Below are 24,254 nucleotides of genomic sequence, written 5' to 3' on the forward strand. Positions count from 1 at the left end.
CACTGGATTGGCCCTTCCGTATATGTTAAGCGCTTTTTTCTTGCAGTCTATACTGTTTTCATTTGACTCATCAGTTGCACGAGAGTCCTTATGCTCACAGATTAAACGATTAGGCAAATTAAAATACATAGCTTTGGTCATCCATCTCGCAGGCATTTCCAAACAGGCATTGTGTGGGAAATCGGGACATATGCTACATAATCCATTAACCAAAATACGAATGTGACTAATATATGTGTAATATGCTTTAGCGCATCTCTCTTAGGCTGAAATACTGATCTAGCCTGCCTGTGTTCCATGGGTGACCTGCGAGCTACAAAACAATGTCTTCAATATGTGCATAAGGGCACACATCATCTGCAGTGCCTATTAAACCATACTAATAGCAGTTTCATACACAGGACACTAGGGGATAGATTTGTTTGACGTAATAATTGTCTCGCTGTGCTAATGACTGTTTTTCCTAATACAGCACGCACCCCTAAAGAACCGTGGACCCCAATGAGTCAGCCATTGACACTGGATGTGGGTTCATTTGGACACCAGTGCCAACTTATGGGGGGGCTCTGGGACCCGGGTTCCAGAAATATTTCTCCTGACGATTGCAGGCACAACAAGGTGCGTCACGAAAGCACACCAAAGCCTGCATTCTGCTTGATAACAGAAGGCGCCATCACAGAATTTTAACATGCTCAGCTGCTTTGTCTGCTCTTACTATATAGCTTAACCAAGGTGGGGCATTAGTTAAACGTTGTGCTAACTGTTCGAACCAATACTCCATGGGGGTTCTCTTTTTAGTGGGCAGTAACGGTTTTAACATGCCCCATTGTTTTAAAGCAGGGTGGTCCCTTGTGCAATAAGACTGGATTCTAGCATCTGGATATGAAATGCAATCGTCACCCCTTTCATCACTTCACTGATTAACCTTTGATCACATCAAAGAGTAAAGGCTGAAAATCACTATTTAAAACTTTTTTTGAATTATTTCTGTAGTAGCCCATTTTCATGCGTGAGACCTTCAGATAGTTCTGACTTTCAAGACACCACAATGCTACATTCCTTAACTTGACTTTGATTAAATTTTTAATCTTGCATTCTTCTCATGACCATACTCTTAAAAAGCCCTCGTTGAGGCCCACATGCATTTGTTATCTGGGGCCCCTATTTTCGACTCTACAGACAAGGCCCGCATTCTTTTACCAAACAAGGTTCGACTGAAGTATTTTTATGATACCCAAAATTGTATGAAGCCTCGCTCAGTTTGACTATACTTGGAGACAGTCCTCAGACCTCCTTCTGTTGCTGTATTCTTGGCCGCAATGTTTAATTACACCAACTGTTCCTGTTTGGCCAAAACCCTCTTGTTTTTTGTTTTTTCAAGGTAAATTCACATTCAAGCAACATTTTGGTGAGCCAGATAGGAGAGATTGGTAGCTTGGACCCGACTGCAGCTGAAGAAAACAGACCCTAAACAGACAGATTCACATCTGTGCAGCAAGGAAGGTGAGCAGATGCTCGCTGTAAATTATTGGAAGTCCTGCTGAATCTGCTGGGTGGAGATCCATCCTGAATCTGCCACCAGACAGTAAAACACCACATCTGATCCTAAGTCCCCAGCATTTGGCATATGGCAAACTAGGAAGAAGAATAAACATTAAATCTGAGCACCCTGCTACCCTGCTACTGACTAACAGGCATGTTACCTATTTTATGTGCCCGAACTGAGTAGTCACAAGGTGGCCTTGGAGGCTTTCCAACAGAGGTGCCCTTTTATTGATAGTCAGCTCACTAAGAAGGGTGACTTGGTTATTGCTGGGACGACTGGGTATGATGCTGATGGTACGCTTATCCATGGGTGTGATGCAGGTTTGGGGCCTCACAGCTTGGACAGCTGGATGAGATAAAGAGCGTATGTATGGGCCCAGGGTGTGATATGGGCCGGCACCTCAATCTTTTTTTATTCTAAAAGGGATTTCTCAGTAGTACCGGTCTCTTAAAAACTGTTGGTATCTGAAAGAAGTGGGATGTGTTGTTTGCTTGAACTACTGGGTGTGATACAGATGGTTCACTACGCCCCTGGGTGTGAAACAGGGTGGAATTTGGACATTAGGAAAAGATTTGGTACTGGGAGATCGGGTGTAGCTTGAGTTTGGCAAAGAGGGGCCTGTGGCTCTTCGAGTTATTCCTTTTCTCCACAATTTTTTTTGGGTGTTCTTGTCCCAGAGCCCATTTTGACAGACTATGTGGCTCATTTAGTCACGTCAACCACACAAGGATTCCCCTGGTCACAGAATAGCATGCGCTAGGAGTGGGCTAAGGTATGTTGACAAAGTATAATATTTTCTCTGTTCATTTTTTCTTATTGTAGAATTGAAATTGATGCAAGATATAAACAAAGAAAATGGTGGTAGTGTTTCCCTAAACAAAGAGAAAACGTCCGCACATAAAGTAATATTCCTCACAGTATAATTTTTAAAGACGTTGAATAAGGAATGAAATAATTATTGAGGCTATCTGAAAGAGGGTGCTTTTATGGCCTGGTACACATCCACCACCAAGGATGTCAAAAAAGGCACAAGTGCCTAAGTCATAAGAAAAAAGGATGACAAGCCACTTCAGCACTCCTATATGTGTTCAATTAGTGTATATCTTAGAAATTCATATGACTGTAGTATAAGTCCAAAACCAATTCTCGTGTCAATTATTAGTCCATGATCATAATTTGTATGATATCCAATCTTCGTAATCAAACAAATCCAAATTTAGAGATCCAAATCAGGGTATGTTCCTTCAAAGGTTCTTTTATTAGGTATCAACAATGTTATAACAACTTCACAGCTCACACCGCCGACACGTGTTTCGTCTCACAGAGACTTTTTCAAGGCAAAAAGAGAAAAGATGTGCGGACGACTGATGTACAGGGACCACAGTATTTTGACGAGAATATTCCATATAGTAGTATCTCTTCACAATAGGAGGGGGATGAGATGTCAAAAAATCTTCCCTCCTAGCAGTATAGGTATAGTTCTTCTGTCAATTAGGTTGAAATGCTGTAGACGCAAGAATTCACGGTTCAGTGTATAGAGGAAATTCTGAACCTTAACAACCAGTCTTGTTCAATAATGTACGTGCTCGTATTTGTAGTGCAATAACGTTGCGCTAAATGGGTAATCCTTCCTAGTTTTCAAAACGAATTCATAACGAATAAGACCATGATAAGTCTGTAAAGTAACCCTTTAGCGAGTTGAGTGTTAGCCGACTCTGTATCCGTAGTCAAAACGGATATTTGATGTTGAGGATATTTGATGCTATGGTGCTGGTAAATTGATGTACCTGTATTTTGTCTCAAGTATTGTGTTTTCAGTGATGTCTTAAATATGCTTTATGGTGTTGCTATTTCTCCCCATCTTTATTTGATATTAAAGTAAAATCTGTTAGTTACTGCCAAATTTCATGATGTTTTAACAATTGCACTTTCTTCTTGGTTGTGACCCTTCATAAACTTTACTATTTGTGTTTGGGAAATGTTTGTATTGGCGGATCTGTAAATACAGTTGAGCTTATAGTAACTAGTTAGACAGAGTAATCGCTGTCTATAATCTTTCCCCCAACCAGAGTAGAACTTACAAATTAACTAAAAAACAGGAAAACTCAGGTGCTTCTGTCCCTTAAACAAGTACCCAGCTTATCATGGAGTTCCCATAAAAACACATGCAAACCAGGTTCCTGATGCAGGCTAAAATATTTAAAAAGTATTGCCACAAATGGCGCGCACATACTAAGGTGCACACTTTCCGGTGGCCAAAGGAGGTAATCTTTAACACCAACATAATCAAGCAAGTGAGGCTCATGTATGGACCAAATTTGCAGGACAGAAAAAGTATAGGAGAGAGGCACTATTAAAGCTGTAGGCCATCTTTGAGGAGGCACAGACCGACAATCCTATCCTACAGGCAATAAGCAAAGCGTCGGCACCGCCCCCGCCATATGCAGATATGGAGGTGCTCTCCCCGATGCCAGCTATCCTTGCATTAGGATACACCAACCAATCAGTTGAAGGAGCTGAAGGGTCCCCTACCGAACCAAGAACTTTTAGGTCTAGGCGCAAGAGTCTAACAGGCCAGCAGGCACGGGCAATGCCTGCACTATCGTAGTCTAGTGCTAGATATCCCATAAGTTTGACCTTACTATCTGTCACTTTTAGCCCATCGAACCCCAGTTGTGAAAAAAAGCATGCACTCCCATAAGGTCAAAAGAAACACATCAGTGTGACAGGGAGATTCATAGGGGTCCTAGATAATGATACAACTAGCAGGAGGAGAAAAAATGTCTTAGTCCTCAAGGATGAGAGGACAAGGTGGGAACCAGAGGGTTTGCTCAGGCAAACAAAGAAATGTTAGGTAGCGAGTCTGAAGGCAAGTTCCAGCAAAAAAGAATTGTGCATAGCTAGTAACGAAGGAGGAAGACTAGGTGAATTTAGAGGAAAGGCACAAACTAAAGCAGGAGAGAGAGAAAGCTCGCACTCTGGCAGCACAGACAGAACGCAGAACAGTGTATCTTTCTGCTGCGTAGAGCGGAGATAGATACAGAGCACCACTCAGGGAGGAGTCCAAGGCAGACTTAGAGGAAAGGCTGCCGGCTGGGACTTGAGCCTCACCGGAACGATAACAAAGGAGAGGGGCTGACCAGGAGACCAGACACCAAGGTAGCCTGGTGCAAATTCACAGGAAAAGTATAATGGCGCCTTTGTGTGCACACTAAGAGAGCAGTGACTAGGACATCCGTTGCTCCTGCCGAATGCGCAGGTAAGGGAAAACCTACCTTATGGCCAATATCTGAGACTCCGCCGCAACTGCAGCAAGATCACTGACTATCGCAGCCAAGCAGCTGAATTGACCTGGGAAATTTACGGCAAGAGGCTATCCAAATAGGATAATCAAAAAATGCCAAAAAAGAGCCAGAAACCATCCCAGAGAAGCCCTTTTGGAAGAAAAAGTGATCACTGACAATACTATACCTCTAACATGTGTCACAACCTTCAATGTGATATCCAATCAAATGAGCAGGTGTGTGAACAAACATTGGGCAATACGAAACACAGGAAACTTGCATTGGGAAAAACCCTTGTTCCCCTTTAAGAAGTCTCGTAGCTTGAAGGACACCTTGGTGAACACAAGACCTAAAGTGACTAAACACAATGAGAACCAGTTAATCACCAGAGCCTGGGGACTACCAGAGATCATGCGACATTTTCGCTGCGGCAACTGCAGTGTCTGCCACTTAACTAACAATACTAAAACCCTAGATCTGGAGGAAGGCAAAACTTGGAAACAACTGTCACATGCCAATTGCAAGAGCTGCAATGTGATCTACCTAATCAAGTGCACCTGTGCCAAATCATACATCGGGATAACAACAAGGAAAGTGAAACAACGGATCTGTGAACATCGTAGCACTATCCGTTGCAAAAAAAGTGCAACCAGACTCACAGATCACTTTCTTGAAATGCATCACACCCCTAATGACATGATGTGGACCATAATCGAGCAGGTAGAGGCTGGACCCAACTTACAAAAACGCCTGTTTGAGAAGGAACAGCGTTGGATATATAGGTTATCCACGCACGTAACAGGTCTTAATGATAATATCCCTTGGGCCTCTGTCATGCAAAAATAACCTGGCTACCCAGATACTGGGTCCTTTTCAGACTCTCTACCATTTGATGGGTCTCTGCCCGTTTAAAATCAACACTGCCACCCAGATAATGCATACTGTGGAGGGGTAATATTATCAACCTTGTGGCTCTGTCCAGCAAAAATAATTGGGCTACCCAGATACTGCGTCCTTTACAGAGTCGCCACCATTTGATGGGTCTCTGCCCTTTTAATCAACACTGCCACCCAGATTATGCATAGTGTGGAGGGGCAACATTATCGACCTTTATACTGTGCTCTCCAAAACCATTGATGGCGTACTGGCCGTCTTGACGCAGTCACCACCTACTGAATCTCTCCCCAGTCACATTGTGACTCTACCACCATTGATGGCGTACTGGCCTTCTTGACGCAGCCACCACCTGCTGAATCTCCCCCTTCCCCTTCGCCCAGTCACATTGTGACTCCATGCTTGCTAGCGTTCGTTCTATTTCTTATTCATTTTTAATACAATAATCATCCCCTGAGCGGGACATCTAGCCTGCAAACTTTCCACCGTGTTGAAATTATTTTTTCATTTACACGCGCGGAGCCTTTTTTGACACTGCCAGACCACCGTACTGGCGTTCCACACTGTTGCCTAGCAACGATCCTGCATGTGCCCCACGTAGCCCCGTCCACTCCTGGAAGCCACGGCTAGATATCCACCTTGCCGGCACCCTGCCGGAGTAGCGGGGACACCAGAGAGGTGCGTAGGTACACCGACCTCGTTGTTCAGCAAAACTGTAAGTAAAACAACCCTGAATAACGCGCTCCTTGTCATCGCTAATAGAGCGCTGTATTGGTAACGAGCCTCGCCATTTCGACACTCTCTTTACCAGCTCGCTTTGGGCCTCATTTATGTGTACTCTCTCAGTCGGCTTGTTTGTCTGACCCTCTGTTCATACACTACAGAGTATGTTCCACCATTGAACAAGCCTTCCCTCTGCCCCCACAAAGTCTTTGAGACCTGCAACTGGAGTAAGATCTCTCCTTGTGACAGTTTGTTTTGTTTTGTGTTATAATTATAAATGCATGCATTTATGTTCCACTCACTATAACGTTTGTGAGTATTGATAGTCACCCAGCCAATAGTTTCTGTGCGAGTGACTCATTTAAAATAAGACCACAGTCACCATTCACACCGTTATTGATCAGTGTGACTGAGTGAGCTCGTGAAGATGGCTATATCATAGCACCACTTGACAATGAAAATACGGCCAGCCAACACTGTATCGCCATAATACAAGCATGCGTTCACGCCAGGCACAAAATTTATTTGATATTCATTCTGAATGGGATTCGAATGAAGCATGCAGACATGTGAGAGCCTACACTACGTTACAGGCACGTAATCTGTTTGTTTGTGACTGGTTTTCCTTGTTTCCTCCCACAGGTCTCATTTTTCCTCACCTATTTTAGGTTTTTGAGGTTGCCTACTGCAGATTTTTGCAGTAAGGCCACAGGAATCTAGGACTGGATACACGTAGACTATCCATTTTCCTCTGTCTGGTCCTGACGAAAACCTGGGATTTATTGTTTACAGGTTGAAACATGTAGACCTTTTTAATTACTTTCACATAGATACTCACAGTCATTATCACCCATCAGTATCTCCACTCTGTTTTTAACATTGCCCAGTAGCTTATGAATAACGTTTTTTTCAAAAAGTTATACCAGGACAATTTTTAACATCACTTTTTGCACTTTTCACTCAAAAAACCAGCTCCACTGTAGTCAGGTGTCGTAGCACACCCTGATGGCATTCGGCCGTCAGGATGGGACCCCGGTGATGAAGCATGTCACCAACGAGGTTGGTGAGTGAGGGGTCTTCTAACAAAAGGATACTATCCCTTTTGTTCTCTGACATCTCATTTAGGACCTTTTTAAGGTCCTTGTGGTGATACTCCTCTTTTGTTAGTTCTATATTCAAGTCCTGGGGACTAGGAGTACCCTCCGTTCACATATGTGAAAAATCCCTTACTCTCTTCTTTTGTTTATACAGATAGACCAACCCCAAGGAAGAGAGTGGCAGAGGGCAAGGTAAAATCTTTGCACAGCCATTTTGCCACCTGCTAGCCGCTGGACCGATAGAAAAGATCAGTATATTAAACTCTAACAGGAGGAGGAATTCTTCAAACCAGAGGACATGGCCAATGCATAAGACTGCATCCTGCATGGAGGGGGAGATCCCAAGTAGAACTTCCCCTACTTGCAGGATTTTCTAAGAAGATGGGAACGCTATTTTAGGGAAAGACCAGTGGATCCCCCCACATCAGAATGTCCCCACTACTGCAGAAGGGCATGTCAGGGACAATCTATATGCCCTGGGCTCAGATGGATAAAGCGGGACTATGGACCAAGCTGCCACCCTTTCTGAATGGAGCAGGAAAATGGATCTCATGTTTTGAGAAGAACACTGCTGGAGTTACTCTAGTAATAGGCGATGTTATAAGCCTGCTAAGTAGCCTCATGAAAGAGCAGACTAATACAGTGTTCATCCAAGCTTACATCACAGGAGCTGTGCTGACAAACTCCAAGCATGATGGGGCACAGCTCAATTCGTACAGGCACCTAATATGGACGGCCCTGAGGAAAATGTTTCTGGACAGCTCTATTGTAGCAGAATTAATGTAGGATACTATGAAACCCAGGGAGACCAGAACTGAGGTTCTGGATAAAATGAGGGAACAATGGGGACAAGAGACCTGACAGCTATTGACTGACACAGGCCCGCAAGTTGCATTCTTATATAATATCCTCCTAAAGGGTGGTTTGGACAGCGTAGTGAGGTTAGACAACAAACCCTGGTGAGAGATACAAGCTAACATATTACACTATTACAAAAAGAAACAAGAAAAAGACAGGGAGAAACAGATGCAAACCCAGAGACACTACCACAAGCATGCAAATTTCACCAGTTCTGAAGGGGGTTCGACTGCCAAACACCAGAGGGTTACAACCTAACTATAACAGCAGAAGTCAGGGAGGTTGGCAGCAGCCAGACACTAGAGAATGTTGCTACTGCTACTGAATGGACCACCTGGCCGACCGATGCAGGCTTAAAGCATATCACAAACAGAGGTCGATAAACCTGAGCCAGTACCCTCAAAACCCCAATCCACAAAACCAAGCCAAAGGGAACTCAAATGCACCTTACACTCAGGGACGTCAGCCAGGTACTGCACCACTGCAACAGGGATCAGGTAGTTAGGCAAACAAGTGGCAAAAACAACAACAGACAGGAAACCCAGCCGAAAAGGGACTGGGGTCACAACTGTGGCAGGGAGGGGTAACTGTCTTGGGAGGCAATGCTTTTGCTCAAGCACACGACTCAAATGTGAGGTAAGTCAAACAACCCAATGTGAAGCATTCATTTCATGCTCACTTCACAATTCACTGTACCAAAACTCAAGAAAGGACAAATGAGACAATATTTGGAATTCAAGCCTTTCACTTGCATTCTGGAATTCAGGGTCACAAGATGTGTTTTGTTGATCGAGTATCCTCACTAGTGTCTGCCATTCAGGGTGCCTAAGAGAGCCCAGGCTCCACTCTGCTGCTGTTCCCACAGGGCAGGGCTGACTGATCACACTCCAAGTAATGGCAGGTTGATGAGGGGGCAGAGTGGTTCCCCATCCAGTCCTCAAAAGCAGGTACCCAGATCCCCAAACCCACAAGTCAATTGTGAAGAGTTCCGATTACCATGTCGAAAGGATCCCATTCACGGGCTCCCAGCTTGGGACCAACATTCCTTCATAGCAAGAGGTTCTAACAGCACCCCCAACAATCTAGCGGCTTCCAGCCCATGGATACCTCCTTTTTAGTTCCAAAAAAAACTGTCCTCCAGTGTCGGTAGCCAGATTTCCAACACGTTAGGGAAAGTGCAGACCCCATAACCTTCATGCCACAAGATCCGACAAGTTGCCAGGAGCTGTATGGCTCCGAGTAAGTCGGAAGGGGAGGTACACCTGAATAACCAGCTATCCCAGACCATCACCTTCATTAGACAAATTTCAATGAGTTCTCTATAAAGCAATGTTTTCTACTCCCTTCTCTCTAAAAGTGTTACAAGTGTCCAAAGCCTGTTCGCCTGGTCATGCCCCTCCAGAACAATGACAAAAGCACGCTGCCAGTTAAAAGACATGATCCGAGGGAGAGGGGGTTGCCAGGGAAAAAGGGAGTTCGTAAGTTAATCACAGCTCTCTGTGAGTTCCATACACAAGACTGTGCTCATCTTCATATCCGGTCTAACGATCAACCAAATACACCAGGCCTCACACACACCATCTGAAGGAATAAGTAAACTCAAGCTAGGACACTGCTATATCTGAAGCACACAGAGACCACAGAACAGCCTTCCGACAACCTCCATTGTTTTTCCTGATAAAATAAAATTGCATATCACGTGAAACCTAGGGAAAGCACCCAAAAGGCCAATTCAAAGTAGCCCACAACTAGCCCAAACAAGAAAGGTTCTAGAAAAGGGCATACTCAAGACCATTGCACACTGCACCTGGTACCAAGGAATATACACTTTACCTCACGGCATGTTGCATTTGCTAAAAAAATCCAATTGGTACAAGCCCCCTCTTTATACTTCGCCCCATGTGCAAGTAGGTCAAAAGTCACCACCTGCACTGATAACACGCTTGTCGAGAGCGGCTGGCGATGCCCATGGAACCTTAGCTAAGACTAATACTATCCCATGTTCATGAAATTACCCCTGTTGCACCAACATAACTACCATCCAGGAACAAAGAGGGGGAAGCCCAACAACCCACAAAAAAGAATGGGTCCCATGTACCATTACACACTTTTCAAAATAGATACCCTGACTGAACCACCTTCCAGGGGCTCACTAAAACTGCGCGAATGAAGTGTGGTAAGCACACCACTCAAAAGTAAAGCACAAGAACCCCAAAGGAGAATGACGTCGCTTGCAATAAAGCACAGTTTTTTTTAACTAACCAAACAAACATAGCTCTTATTCAACAGGTTGGCAAGTGAACGTCACAGTGCACCATCTTTTCAGAGGCCACATCAGCACCTCGACAGGATCTATAGTGGGTGAATCAAGAACTACAAACTGTGCAGTGCACTTTTGCCTTAAACTTTGTTGACTAAATACAAGATTACAACAGTCTTCCCCAGATCCAATCCCATGATCTGCAATGTTCAATAAGTTATATATTGTTGAACTTCCATGCATTCTTTTTATGTGTGTTTTCAGATCATCACCTGAACCCTGCCCAGACTAATTGAGTTTACCCCGAAGCAATCACTGCACTTGCGTAAAGCCCTCTCCCACATCACTTATCATTATACCGAACCCAACACTAGCATTCCACACGCAACACACAGCATCCTCTTACACAATATGTGGTATCAGCACATGACCGCTGTGGTCTCCCAGACAACAGCCAGGTCATGCTACGTCTGTTCTCTGATATCGCATGCAGTAGGCGCAGCCAGGCTTTACTTGTCCCAAGAGGCAGCCCCTGAAAAAGCAAAATTCCATCCCTACCTATGCTTATGTAGGATTAGGGCCAAGATACAACCCAACTGATTAGAACCCCAGAGAGTAATAGCGAATATGACCCGATATGAGAGCAGTCACACAGCATTGTACCTTTTCACCAAGCCTAGTGACATTCAGACTGAGATAGATATGATGCGCAGAATACTGTTTGGCCCTGAGACTTTTCAGAAAATAAATTTTTGGAGGTAGCAAAGCCACTGCACCACTTCCATCTGTTGTCCCAGGTTGGCCCTTAGCATTTCTGGGGCTGTCTTCTTTAATAACAAATAGACCCTAGACATGGAGTTCCAGTGTAGGGCCCTCCACCTCAGTGATACAAAGGTATCAAGTTGCGTAGGGGAGGTTTGAACCCCAGCATGGAAAACCCATGTCAGGAAATCTGGGATACTGAGGTGAATGGGTATACTTGGTTAGAAGGGATGAGGCAATCCTTAATTGTATGGAAACTAACACTGTATTCCTTGTGTTTCAGATCAAAGGAACCGTTCCACTAGGAACAAATGAGAACTGTGGCACAGTTCTGCACATTCCAATGGGGCCCCTCCATGCTGATAGATACCTAATGGCAATGTGGCGGTTTGGCCTACACTCAGCTCGTCCCCGGATTGTGGGCCTCTGCTCCCTCATCACCATACACAACCCGACCTGGGTAATTCCTGGAGATCTGTCAAAGTTGCACCAACACCCGCTAAGGAAGAAGACAACTCTGTTGCATCAGGCTCTAGAAAAAAGAACTGCTGATTATTTAGGCTGGGCTCAAGGAAATTCTGGAAGAATTCAGACTGTTTCTGGCACGCAAATCAACACAGTGGGGGTCCATAGCCTTCTTCACAGTGCATACAAAAGTGAACACCTGCTGGTTGGAAATAACCAGGTTGGAAATGCTCAAGATGATGAACAGCACTCAGCTCGGCCTTAATGAGATCAAAGAAGAAATAAGAGCCATACACCTCATGATGATGCAACATTGATATGTTTTTGACCAAATGACTGCAATGGAGGGAGGCATGTGTGCCAAGATCAGTGCATCCTGCTGCACGTTTATCCCAGGTAATGACCTGGATAATGGAAATGTGACTCTTGCCGTCCAAGCGTTGCACCATTTTCAAAGAAACATGCGTGAGGAGGGAGGTGACACTGAACAGGCATGGTATTTGAACTGTTTGCCTGGCTCTCCCGGTGACTGTTTTCATATTGTTCTTGTGTAGTGTCCTGAAATTGGGGGCTTTGTGCTGTAAAAAAGCAGTCCTCAAATTAGGTAAAATGCAAGTAACTAGGAAAGTAGTATTATTCAAAACTGAAGAACAACATGTCCCCAATAAATGGGCTGTCATGAAATATGGGTTATATAATGTAGTTGAAAATTCAACTAAAGGAGGGAACGTTGATATTGATAAAATCAATGCCAATGCTAATAATAATACAGTCCCATATATGAGCGAAATCGCATCACTATTAACACATTCACACATCATGAACATTCCATCAACCCTGACTCAGAAAAACATGGTCAGCCAGGCTCTGCAGCCTAGCCCTGAGGTAACTGATTGACAGGTCACAATTGAAGTGGAACATAGCCAGCAGACAATTGTGAGAACAGGAAACTCAGATCCATCCCCCAGATAAGCACAGTGGCATCACAATGGTCTAGGGAGACTGGCCTCTATAAAACACACATGGCCAGAGGGGTGTGCGCATTCCCAAAACATCATAAAGTCAGATGTCACATAAAGTAAGGAACACATATAAGATCAGGAAACAGCACACACAGTACACACAGTGATCACACTCCTCTCATGCTGGACATCTGGATACATTACCCACTGGGCCACATTGTACCCATGCAAGGTTGAGGCCTTTGTTGCATTTGCATTTGTTATCAGGGGCCTTATTTACGACTCCACAGAGAAGGCCAGCATTCTTTTATCAAACAAGGTTCGATTGAAGTATTTTTATGAAACCAGAAATTGAATAAAGCCTTGCTCAGATTGTACTTAGAGACAGTCCTCCGACCCTCTTCTGTTGTTGTACTCCTGGCTGTAGCATTTAATTATACCAACTGTTCTGTTATGCCAAACGCCTCTGGTCTTTTGTTTTTTTTCAAGGTAAATTCATATTCGAGCTACACTTTGTTGCACATTCTCCTGCTTCTCCCTGTCACAAAACGTTTTGCCCACAGATTCTTCATTCTTTCTCATTGTGGGTTTACTCATATCAGCCTGCACTAGTAAAATCAAAACTGTCTTTCATAGTGCAACCATACAGACTAGAGACATTTCTACTGCAGGACTGTACATTTCAAAAAATGTATTGATGAATTCAAAATAAACGTTAGAGTTCATTTTGAAACTGCTAAGCTTTGTGTTGATTTTCATTTTTGCATACAAGAGTATTACCTTCATGTGAGGCACACCGCTCACCTCATATAACATAGTTTAAACATGCATTGAAAGTGTTTTGCACTCCATGCTTTCCTAGTCTTGGTACTGCAACTATTACATATGTGAGAGTAGTTAATGATATACAAGATGTCAGTCAATCTTTGACTTTAAGAGTGCTCCTGTAGCAGGCCTTGTAGTCTATTTCTGTGATGATAAATGTGAGTGATGATGAAAAGTGTTCTACGGTGCTGCAAGGAGCAGGTAGTCCCTCTTCCTTGCTTGCACTACCAGTCTATGCGAAAGGTAGACTTTTAAAGGTCCAGTTTACCTCAGGGCAGCAGGCAGAAAAGATGGCACTGTTTGTGAAATGCCGCATTTATGGTAGGGATTGACAATTTGTTGCAGTATAATTATGGGAAATTGCAGCAAAGTTACACTAGATTCAGCAGAATTATGTGGGCAGCATAACCCAGCATTTAGAGATATTTTCGTAGCACAAAATGCTCCCTCGCATCCCATGTGGATCTGAGGATGCATTTTACTCTAAGAAAGTAACACAATGTAAAAGAACACAAAAAGCAGCAGCCACATTTAAAATGTGTTGTTTTGATGCTTCTAGGTAGGGCTTTGTGCCAAATTACTCATAATTATTCCAACAGTGAAATTGTGTAATTTTGCATTACAAAATTAATATGAAATTATCAAAATTACTCTGACTACTCTGCTGTAATTGGAAATTCGCCCTTGCCCCCCGTCAATAACTTTGAGAACCTGGCTCCTATGAAAACGGAGAGGGAGAGCTAATAGGAATCTCTCAGTAGCGGATCAAAATAGTAACAGCAAATCATTTTGAAAGATATTTAAATAAGAGAGAAGCCCTTGCCAAACACATCCTGAAAAAGACAATTGAGGATGGAATTTGGTCACATAGTCACAGAAGTTCACATTCTATACATCAGAAATATTTGACGAAGCCACATGCATTTTAATATTGCAGCTACAATTATTTGAGAAAGATGTCCCAGTCTTTTTTCTTAAACAGTAGTTGTCATGGACATCTTCCTAGTCGGGTTGAAAATGGTATTTATGAAAGTGGAAGCTAGATGGGTTTCCTTTTCAAGAATAGGGATAACAGTAATTTCTAGCTGCTCAATCTTGTGTCTCAACCTCGAATCTTGAAATAATGACCAGATGAATTGTGAATTATAATAAAACAATGTTGGTTTTGATGGCATTAGAGAAAAACATTAAATTGCATTTACAGACAACAAGAAAGCTCAATTCTACAATCTAGTATGTCCATGTATCCCTGTCTAAACATTTTAAATTACACTTGTTCTGGTTTTAATCACTGTTAGAAACTGGGGGCCTCATTTATGAGAAATGACGCATCGCTGCGTGAAAGCAGCGATGCGTCACTTCTCAGTGTGCACTCCTTGCGACATACCTGATGCGTCATATTTAATGTATGACGCATCATGTCACAAGGAGTTACAGATACGTCAGTATTTCTGACGTATCTGTAAGCGCAAAAGTGACGCATTGCTGGAGTGTGTCACAAAAGTGACGCAATTCCAGCAATGCGTCTTTTCACATGGGGCAAGCCCATGTGAAAGGGCCTGCGTCAGTCTTACGCCTGCTGTGAGGCAGGCGCAAGATTTTGACGCAACGGCGTCCTAGAAGTGACGCAGTGAAATCTCATAGATTTCACTGCGTCACTTCTATGAAGCTGTTTGCGGGGGAACGCCCCCCCCTGCATACATTATACCTGACGCAGGTATGATGTAGCGCAGGGGTTTACAAAGTGACGCATCTGCTTAGATGCGTCACTTGTAAATAGTGCGCAACAGGAGGCATGTTTTACGCCGCCAATGCGTCACAAAAAGTGACGCGTCGGAAGCGCAAAACTGACGCAAGGCTTCATAAATGAGGCCCTGGGTCTCTACCTGGCAGAGATATGTACTCGGTCCAAGTAGTGATCACAATCCTAGTCAGGGTAAGTTAGATACACACCCTAAATTAACATGTTCTCACTCTCTGGTAGCTTGGAACAGATCACTCAGGCTTAATATAAGAGGCAATGTGTAAAGTATGTGTTCAAACTTAAAGCAGTGAAAGCACTGCACAAACATTACAGCTTCATTTAATGAACAAAACAAGACCAAAAGGCAAAAAATCTAATAAGTAGAACCGAAGTTATGAATTTGTAAAGAATATCTGCAAATACAGTGTTTTAAAGCACAAAGTGACAATTGGGGCTATCTGGTCACACTTGACCAGGACAGATCCAAAAGTTCAGGCTGACCATGATGGAATGCAGATCAGATACAGGGACCAACGTTGTCCTGCTGAAAAAGCACGTTGTTGAGCCGCCGACAGAGCCCGATGCATGGAGTAGAGGAGGCGATGCATCAACATCAATCCCTCTGAATGTGGGTGATGCGTTGGCTCTGAGTTGAGCTAGCCTAAATGCATTGGTGGCAGCTTCTTCTGATGTAGGTAATGCATTGTCGTTGAGCCATGCAGCCAGCAATGAGTTGTCTTCGAAGCAGGCAATCCGCCGGCACTGAAAGAGGTGCCTCCGTTCTGACCAGCTCAACGACAGCGATGCGTGGATTTTGTTACTTGAAGCACAGAAAACCCACTTCCAAGTGCCCAGGACTGGATTGGCACCACTTGGCAGGGCAAGACTCACAGTTGGTAGAGTCCATGTGCTGTAGCAGGGTTGTTGGAAGTCTTTGATGTCCCTGAGATTTTAGAACAGGAGGCAAGCCAACACACCGTTGGAGTCACTCTGGTACTGGGGGGTTAGCGTTGCAGGTCCAGTTCTTCTCACTCTCAGGAAAAGTAGAGAAGTAGGCAGCTGGGCAGACACAGCAGAGCAGAGCAGTAGTCTATCAAGGTCTAGCAGAGTCCAGCAGAATGACCGTCTTTTCAGCAGCACAACAGTCCTTCTTCCTTGCAGAGTATCCTCAGGTCCAGACGTGTACTGAAGTGATGGTGTATGAGGCCCAGTACGTATTCCCAGTTGTGCCTTTGAAGTAGGGGAGACTTCAAAGAGAAGCCTTCGTAGTGCACAGGGTCCCTGCCTTTTCTGCCCTGCCTCCAAATTCAATAAAAGGGTTATGGAGACCCTTGTGTGGGTACAGCCACAAGATATTCAGTTCTAACTGTCAGCTCCTCAATCCCATACTGCCCAGGATGGCCAATCTGGAGGTGGATGGCCCATCAGTCACTCCTAAGCTCACTTTGTGTATGGCTGTATGGAGGGAATGCACAAAGCCCAGCTATCACTCATCCCAGATGTGCATTTAGGGACAGGCGGAAAATGCCAACTTCCTAAAAGTGGCATTGTCAGACTTCCTACCTAAAATCCATCTTTTCCATAAGTTGGGTTTTAAATTGTGAGTCCAGAGACCCCAATAATTAAAGTCTAGATTTTCCGAATTGGAAAATACACTTATAAAGTGTAATAAGGTAATTCTAATGTTTACCTATGGGACATAAAGACCTTGCAGTAGTGAAAAACGAATGTAATAGCTTTTCGCTACCAGGACATGTAAAACTTAAAAAGCACATGTCTACCTATTTAAATACACAGCATCCTGCCCTTGGAGCTGTCTAGAGACCACCTTAGGGGTGCCTTATATGTATTAAACAGAAAGGTTTGGGCCAGGCAAGAGGGTTAACTTGACAGTTTTACATGACAGTTTAAAACTGCCCCTACAGACCCTGCAGTGGAAGGCCTAAAACATGTCTAAATGGAAGTGGGTGGCACAATACCTGCTGCAGACCCACTAGTACATTTATTTTACATGCCCTGGGCACACTCAGTGTACCTTACTAGAGATTTATAAGTCATTTAAATATTCCAATTGTGGATAAGACAATGTTACCAGTTTAAGTAAAGAGCAGATGCACTTTACCACTGGTTAGTAGTGGTAAAGTGCCCAAAGTCCTAAAGCCAGTAAACCAGTAGTCAGCAAAATGGTCAGAAGGCAAAATGTAAAGGGAAACCACGCCAAGGATGCCATGTCTAAAAATCATCTTAGTAAATGAGTATGTGAAAATGTGAACTTTCCAATACGACTGACTGACCTTTCTGTGCAATAGAATTTGAGTTCATACGCAACTGCATGGGTGCCATGGTATCTTCCAGGGTTCCATCCTGCAGCATACACATTCGCTGAAAGCAGTTCCGTTGCCATGGCCCACATGGAAAATACAGCATGTTAGGAAAGATTGGCTTAATTTCCCCCTTTATTACCTTATGTTGGGTGTCACATTATGCCTAATGTGCATATGTTTGTTACTTTCAATAATACTTAAATAAGTCTAGTAATATGTCGGTTTCCTCTCTACTGCTCTGTGTTATGCAAACGAGAAAACATAAACCTACTTTTTAATAGAACCCGTGTCAGCCTTCTGTTTACCTACCTTTGCACTGCTGCATGACCACTTCTTATATGTCTGTAAAACTGACGTTTTATCCTATTTGTCCTGAATTTAAACCTTTTAATCTTCATTTTTAGAGTCATACCCCCAGATTCACCATTGTCCCGTTTTGCGAGTCCTTAATAGCGATTATTAAGGAATCGCTATTAAAGACTCGCAAAACGGGATTCATGTAGAAATCGCAATTTTATTTGCGATTCCTACATCTTCCTTATTTGCGATTAGCAAATTGCTAATCGCAAATAAGGATGCGATTTCAAGGGTGCCAGGGGTGTCCAAAGGACACCCTGTAGCACCCCTGAAATGTAAATGTAGACTGATGTTGCGCACACACATGTCCAAAGGACATGTGTGTGTGTAACATACAACTTAGAAATATTGCACTAAAGTGCAATTTTCTAAGTTTCCGCTATTTACCATGAAGTCAGACTTCGCGGTAAATAGCGGCCAAAAAGAGTCCTAGGGGACCTCAACTTCCACCTGGAGAACAACAAGGACAGCAACACCACCACCCTGCTGGACAACCTCGCCAACCTCTGACTCAAACAGCTGGTGAACACCCCCACCCACTACGCCGGACACAAGCTTGACCCCGTCTTCTCCTCCAGCAAGGACATCGCCTTCAGCCACTCCACCGGACTCCACTGGACAGACCACAGCTGCGTCCACTTCAGCTTCAGAAGGACCATGACTCACCATCACCCGCAGCCGGTTCCCCGTAGGAGCTGGAACAAGATCACCTCCGACCAGCTCTCCACATCCCTGAACCAGAATCCTCCCGCCAGCTCAATGGACCCCAACCAAGCAGCCAACAACCTCACACAGTGGATCACCAACTGTGCTGACGACCTCGCACCCCTGAAAAACCATCCCAGCAGGCCCGGCAGCAAGAAGGCTTCCTGGTTCAACGACGATCTCAAGAACTCCAAGAAGAACTGCCGCACCCTCGAGAAAGCCTGGCGCAAAGACCCGACTACAGACAACATGACTGCCCTCAAGCACGCCACCCGCAAACACCACCAGCTGATCCACACCACCAAGAAGACAGCATTCAAGGAACGACTAGACAACAACTCACACAACAGCAAGGAACTCTTCAGCATCGTCAAAGAGCTCTACAACCCCAGCGCCGAAACCAACACCATCACCCCCTTCACAAGAACTCTGCGACTCACTCGCCTCGTTCTTCCACAGCAAGATCGCCGACATACACAACAGCTTCGGCACACAGCCCACGCACCCAACCACCGAACTGACGCACCCCACCACCACCCTCCGCGCCTGGAACCCGGTCAGCACCGAAGACACCATCCACACAATGAACATCATCCACGCCGGATCACCAACCGACCCATGCCCCCACCATGTCTTCAACAAGGCCGCCTCCGTCATCGCACCCCAACTCCGAGACATCATCAACTGCTCCTTCAACACCGCCACCTTCCCGGAGAGCTGGAAGCATGCCGAACTCAGCGCCCTCCTGAAGAAACCTTCAGCAGACCCCACCGACCTCAAGAACTACCGCCCATCTCGCTCCTCCCTTTTCCTGCCAAAGTCATCGAGAAGACTGTCAACCGACAGCTTGCCGCCTTCCTCGAGACGAACGGATCCCTCGACCCCTCGCAGTCCGGCTTCCGTGCCAACCACAGCACCGAGACAGCCCTCATCGCAGCCACTGACGACATCCGAGCCCTGCTCGACAACGGGGAAACAGCGGCCCTCATCCTCCTGGATCTCTCCGCAGCGTTCGACACTGTCTGCACCACACCCTAGTACAACGCCTCAGCAACGTCGGAATCCAAGAGAAGGCTCTGGAGTGGATCATCTCGTTCCTCGCCGGAAGAACCCAGAGAGTCTGCCTCCCCCCGTTCAGATCCGAGGCCACCGAAGTCATCTGCGGCGTACCACAAGGATATTCACTCAGCCCCACCCTCTTCAACATCAACATCTACATGAACCCCCTCACGGCCATCGCATGCCAACACAACCTCAACATCATCTCCTACGCCGACGACACTCAGCTGATCCTCTCCCTCACCAACGACCCAGCCACCGCCAGAACTAACCTACACGTAGGGATGAAAGACGTAGCCGAGTGGATGCCGAACAGCCGCCTGAAACTGAACTCAGACAAGACGGAAGTCCTCATCCTGGGACCATCTTCCTCCACCTGGGATGACTCCTGGTGGCCCCCTGCCCTGGGCAGCGCACCCAAACCATCGGACCATGCACACAACCTGGGCTTCATCCTGGACTCCTCCCTCTCGATGACCAGACAAGTCAACGCCGTCTCATCTTCATGCTTCAACATCCTACGCATGCTCCGTAAGATCTTCCGATGGATCCCCATGAAACCAGGAAGACGGTCACCCAGGCACTCGTCACCAGCCGACGGGACTACGGAAACACCCTCTACACCGGAAACACGACTCATCCTGGACATCCCCAGTCACAGTCACATCTCCAGACACCTGAGAGACCTGCACTGGCTCCCCGTCAACAAGAGAATCACATTCCGACTCCTCACCCACGCACACAAGCCTCTCCACGACCTGGGCCCCAGGTACCTCAACAACCGCCTGACCTTCTACACTCCCACCCACCAGCTTCGATCGACCAGCCACGCCCTCACCACCGTTCCACGCATCCGAAGAACCACCATGGGAGGAAGATCCTTCTCCTACCTGGCAGCCAAGACATGGAACTCCCTCCCCATCCACCTCCGCCAGACCCAAGACCACCTCTCCTTCAGGAAGCAACTCAAGACCTGGTTGTTTGAGCAGTAGCAGACCCCCCTCCCCAAGCGCCTTGAGACCTTCCGTGTGAGTAGCGCGCTATACACATTTCTTGATTGATTGATTGACTCACCAACCTAGTTGGTGACAAGCTTCATCATTGGACCCCCACCAGAGAGGCCTAGTGCCCCTCCGGTGTGCTATGACACCTGATTACAGCGGAGCTGTATTTTTGGAGTGTTGGGTGCAAGTGATAGTGCAGAGAGCGGTGTTAAAGTAGCCTACACTACTGCTTAAAGCATTTTTGTAATGATAGGGTAGTATGACTTGAGTAAAAATGGTGCAGGGTGGACATTGTGACTGATTAAATTGATCAGTTACATCAGTTTTCTTTGTACATTAGGTCGACATGTTTCAGCCTCTGTGAGAAAGTAGCGAGGCTTTCCTCACCATGGACCATGGTGGTATGTGCACGCTAAGGTGCATTCTGACCTATGGGCCAAACAAGAACCGAATTACTCACGGTTCCTAATAATCACGCCTTCAGGACATCTGAATACCCAACCGATCTGTAAAGCAAAAAGCAACAGTGACATCACAATAACACATAACAAATACATGCATCAATGCTTATTGCTGTATGCTTCAACCATCTAGTGATTCAATGTCCCCGACAATTAGTGACAAACAATCTGACCACCAACACCTAATTCGCATTTAGGATTTAGGCGAGTTAACTGGCCTAGAAACAACCCCTAATGTGGGTTTTTCTGTCGTCCAAAATGCAATGCCGATGTGTAAACACGTAACGTGTCGACCGACAGTCAGTGGTCTTAGTGACTTAATTGTCCTTTTTTTTACAAACCTCCGCGAAATATTTTGCCCAAGTGGAGCGGGTGCCTGAAAACTACGATTGACAAGACAATCACGGATGTAAAGCTTACGTGGGAGCAGGGGTGGAATTACCGCATAGGTCCTGGCAGGGAACGCTGACTACACAACAATGGTTAGCAGGTGGGAGACAAAAAAACGCGGTCAATGCGGCTCCGTCTCTCAGAGTGATGAAATCTCTCGTAATTATCAAAGCGTCTCACATCACTTGCTGTTTATCTGTCAAACCTCCGCTTAGCCTATGGAATGCCCGTCATCAGGGACCCGTAACTCAGGGACGTGCTGGAAGTGTAGACTTAAATACTGGTGTGCCGACTCTTCCACCAGGGCGGGACACAGGCTGACTCTGTGACGTCACCGCGCACGGGCGTCAACCATGTCCTGTGTATGGACCGCTAACCCTGTGGAAGGGTCGTGAGCGACACTTGTAGTGCATGCATACACCTCTAACAGTGTGTGGGTACGGATACAAGCTTAATATGCAACAGAGGTTAGCACGTGTGTCAGCTCTACATGAAAAATAAGGACAGGACGCCTCAGCAGAAGACCATGTAGAGTATAATTACTGACCCTTCCCAAAAATGTCTTCTTTACAAAAATAGACATGAGAGATGCCGTGCACACCTATTTTTTGCTTTTAGCCTTATAATCCAATTATTTTGCTACTTTAACCTCTTTGCGTGCTCCCTGGATGACGTGGTCCGCCCTTTGCCACGTAGAAGTAGACAAAACGATCAAGTGGGTGGGGCGTCACTACACCCCAAATCCAGACGCACAGCGAGAATCACTGAAAATGACATATGTTCGTTTGCGTTTTCTCAGTTTTTTGAGCTAATAAATCCATTTTACACCATACGTTGATGTGAGTTCATTCTTTAATTCCAATTTGATATCCACACATGATGAGCCAATGTTTTAGGACACTTCTTAACACCACGGGTATGCCACAACTGGCCTTTTTCCGGGCGCGCGTCAAACATGTTACATCCTTAATATACAATGATGATGTCACCCAATGCATTTCAAACTTTTCAAAAGTCCTTCCTCAGGGGTCCACTGTAAAATTAAAAAAGTTGCTATGAACATTTTGCTTGAGTAATCACAATAAAAAGCAGTTCAAAATCCAATATCGTAACTATTCTGTTGTTAGAATCTCCCCATAATTATAAACATTTTTGGCGCTGCCCTCAGAACATGTAGCAGAAATACTGCCGTAGTTAGAAAAAAAGAATCTCCTGGACTCGCACTCTTACCACGATGTTAAACCCTTAATAACCTCACGAGTGGGGCCCAATATACCAACCCAGTGGTTCTTGTTTTCTTTTCCCTCGTTATTCACCCAGGTTTCCAGCCTCTCATTCCCATACCTGTAACGTTAACACACTCGATGGCGGCGTTAGGCTGCACGCCGTCTTCTTCCACAGATTCAACTCCTTGAATAATGCCCCGCCTTTTAACCCACGTGTGTCGATAACCTCCACTCTGTCATCCTACACTTCCCATAATGCCTCTGTACACAAAACCCGGTATGCGCATCCACTCCCCAGCGTGTTCATCAAACCTTTTTGTATCAAAAGTGCTTATCCCACGTGATTACTTAATGTCCCCCGCCCACCCTGTTGATTTTGTCACTTACGCCAAAAACATTCAATAGTAGGTACAATTTATGCATATAATAGCCTTAATTTACGAAATGGGTCATAAAACCAAGTCCAAAACAATAGTTCAAGTTCTTGCATAGTGAGTACAAAACCAAACTGTTAACAAACAAGCTTATTCAACATTAAAGATATGCTTTTCACATGTGCTTTCACAAAACGGAATCCGTAGGTCGATGAATTTGACATATTCCTCCTTTAAGTGGGTGCTACGTGCAGATAGGCAGTAGATTTCAGAAATAGACATGAGAGATGCCGTGCACACCTATTTTTTGCTTTTAGCCTTATAATCCAATTATTTCGCTATTTTAACCTCTTTGCGTGCTCCCTGGATGACGTGGTCCGCCCTTTGCCACGTAGAAGTGGACAAAACGATCAAGTGGGTGGGGCGTCACTACACCCCAAATCCAGACGCACAGCGAGAATCACTGAAAATTACATATGTTCGTTTGCGTTTTCTCCGTTTTTTGAGCTAATAAATCCATTTTACACCATACGTTGATGTGAGTTCATTCTTTAATTCCAATTTGATATCCACACATGATGAGCCAATGTTTTAGGACACTTCTTAACACCACGGATATGCCACAACTGGCCTTTTTCCGGGCGCGCGTCAAACATGTTACATCCTTAATATACAATGATGATGTCACCCAATGCATTTCAAACTTTTCAAAAGTCCTTCCTCAGGGGTCCACTGTAAAATTAAAAAAGTTGCTATGAACATTTTGCTTGAGTAATCACAATAAAAAGCAGTTCAAAATCCAATATCGTAACTATTCTGTTGTTAGAATCTCCCCATAATTATAAACATTTTTGGCGCTGCCCTCAGAACATGTAGCAGAAATACTGCCGTAGTTGGAAAAAAAGAATCTCCTGGACTCGCACTCTTACCACGA

This window comes from Lissotriton helveticus, chromosome 4_1 (assembly GCF_964261635.1).
Source record: "Lissotriton helveticus chromosome 4_1, aLisHel1.1, whole genome shotgun sequence".
Classification (NCBI taxonomy): Eukaryota; Metazoa; Chordata; class Amphibia; order Caudata; family Salamandridae; genus Lissotriton; species Lissotriton helveticus.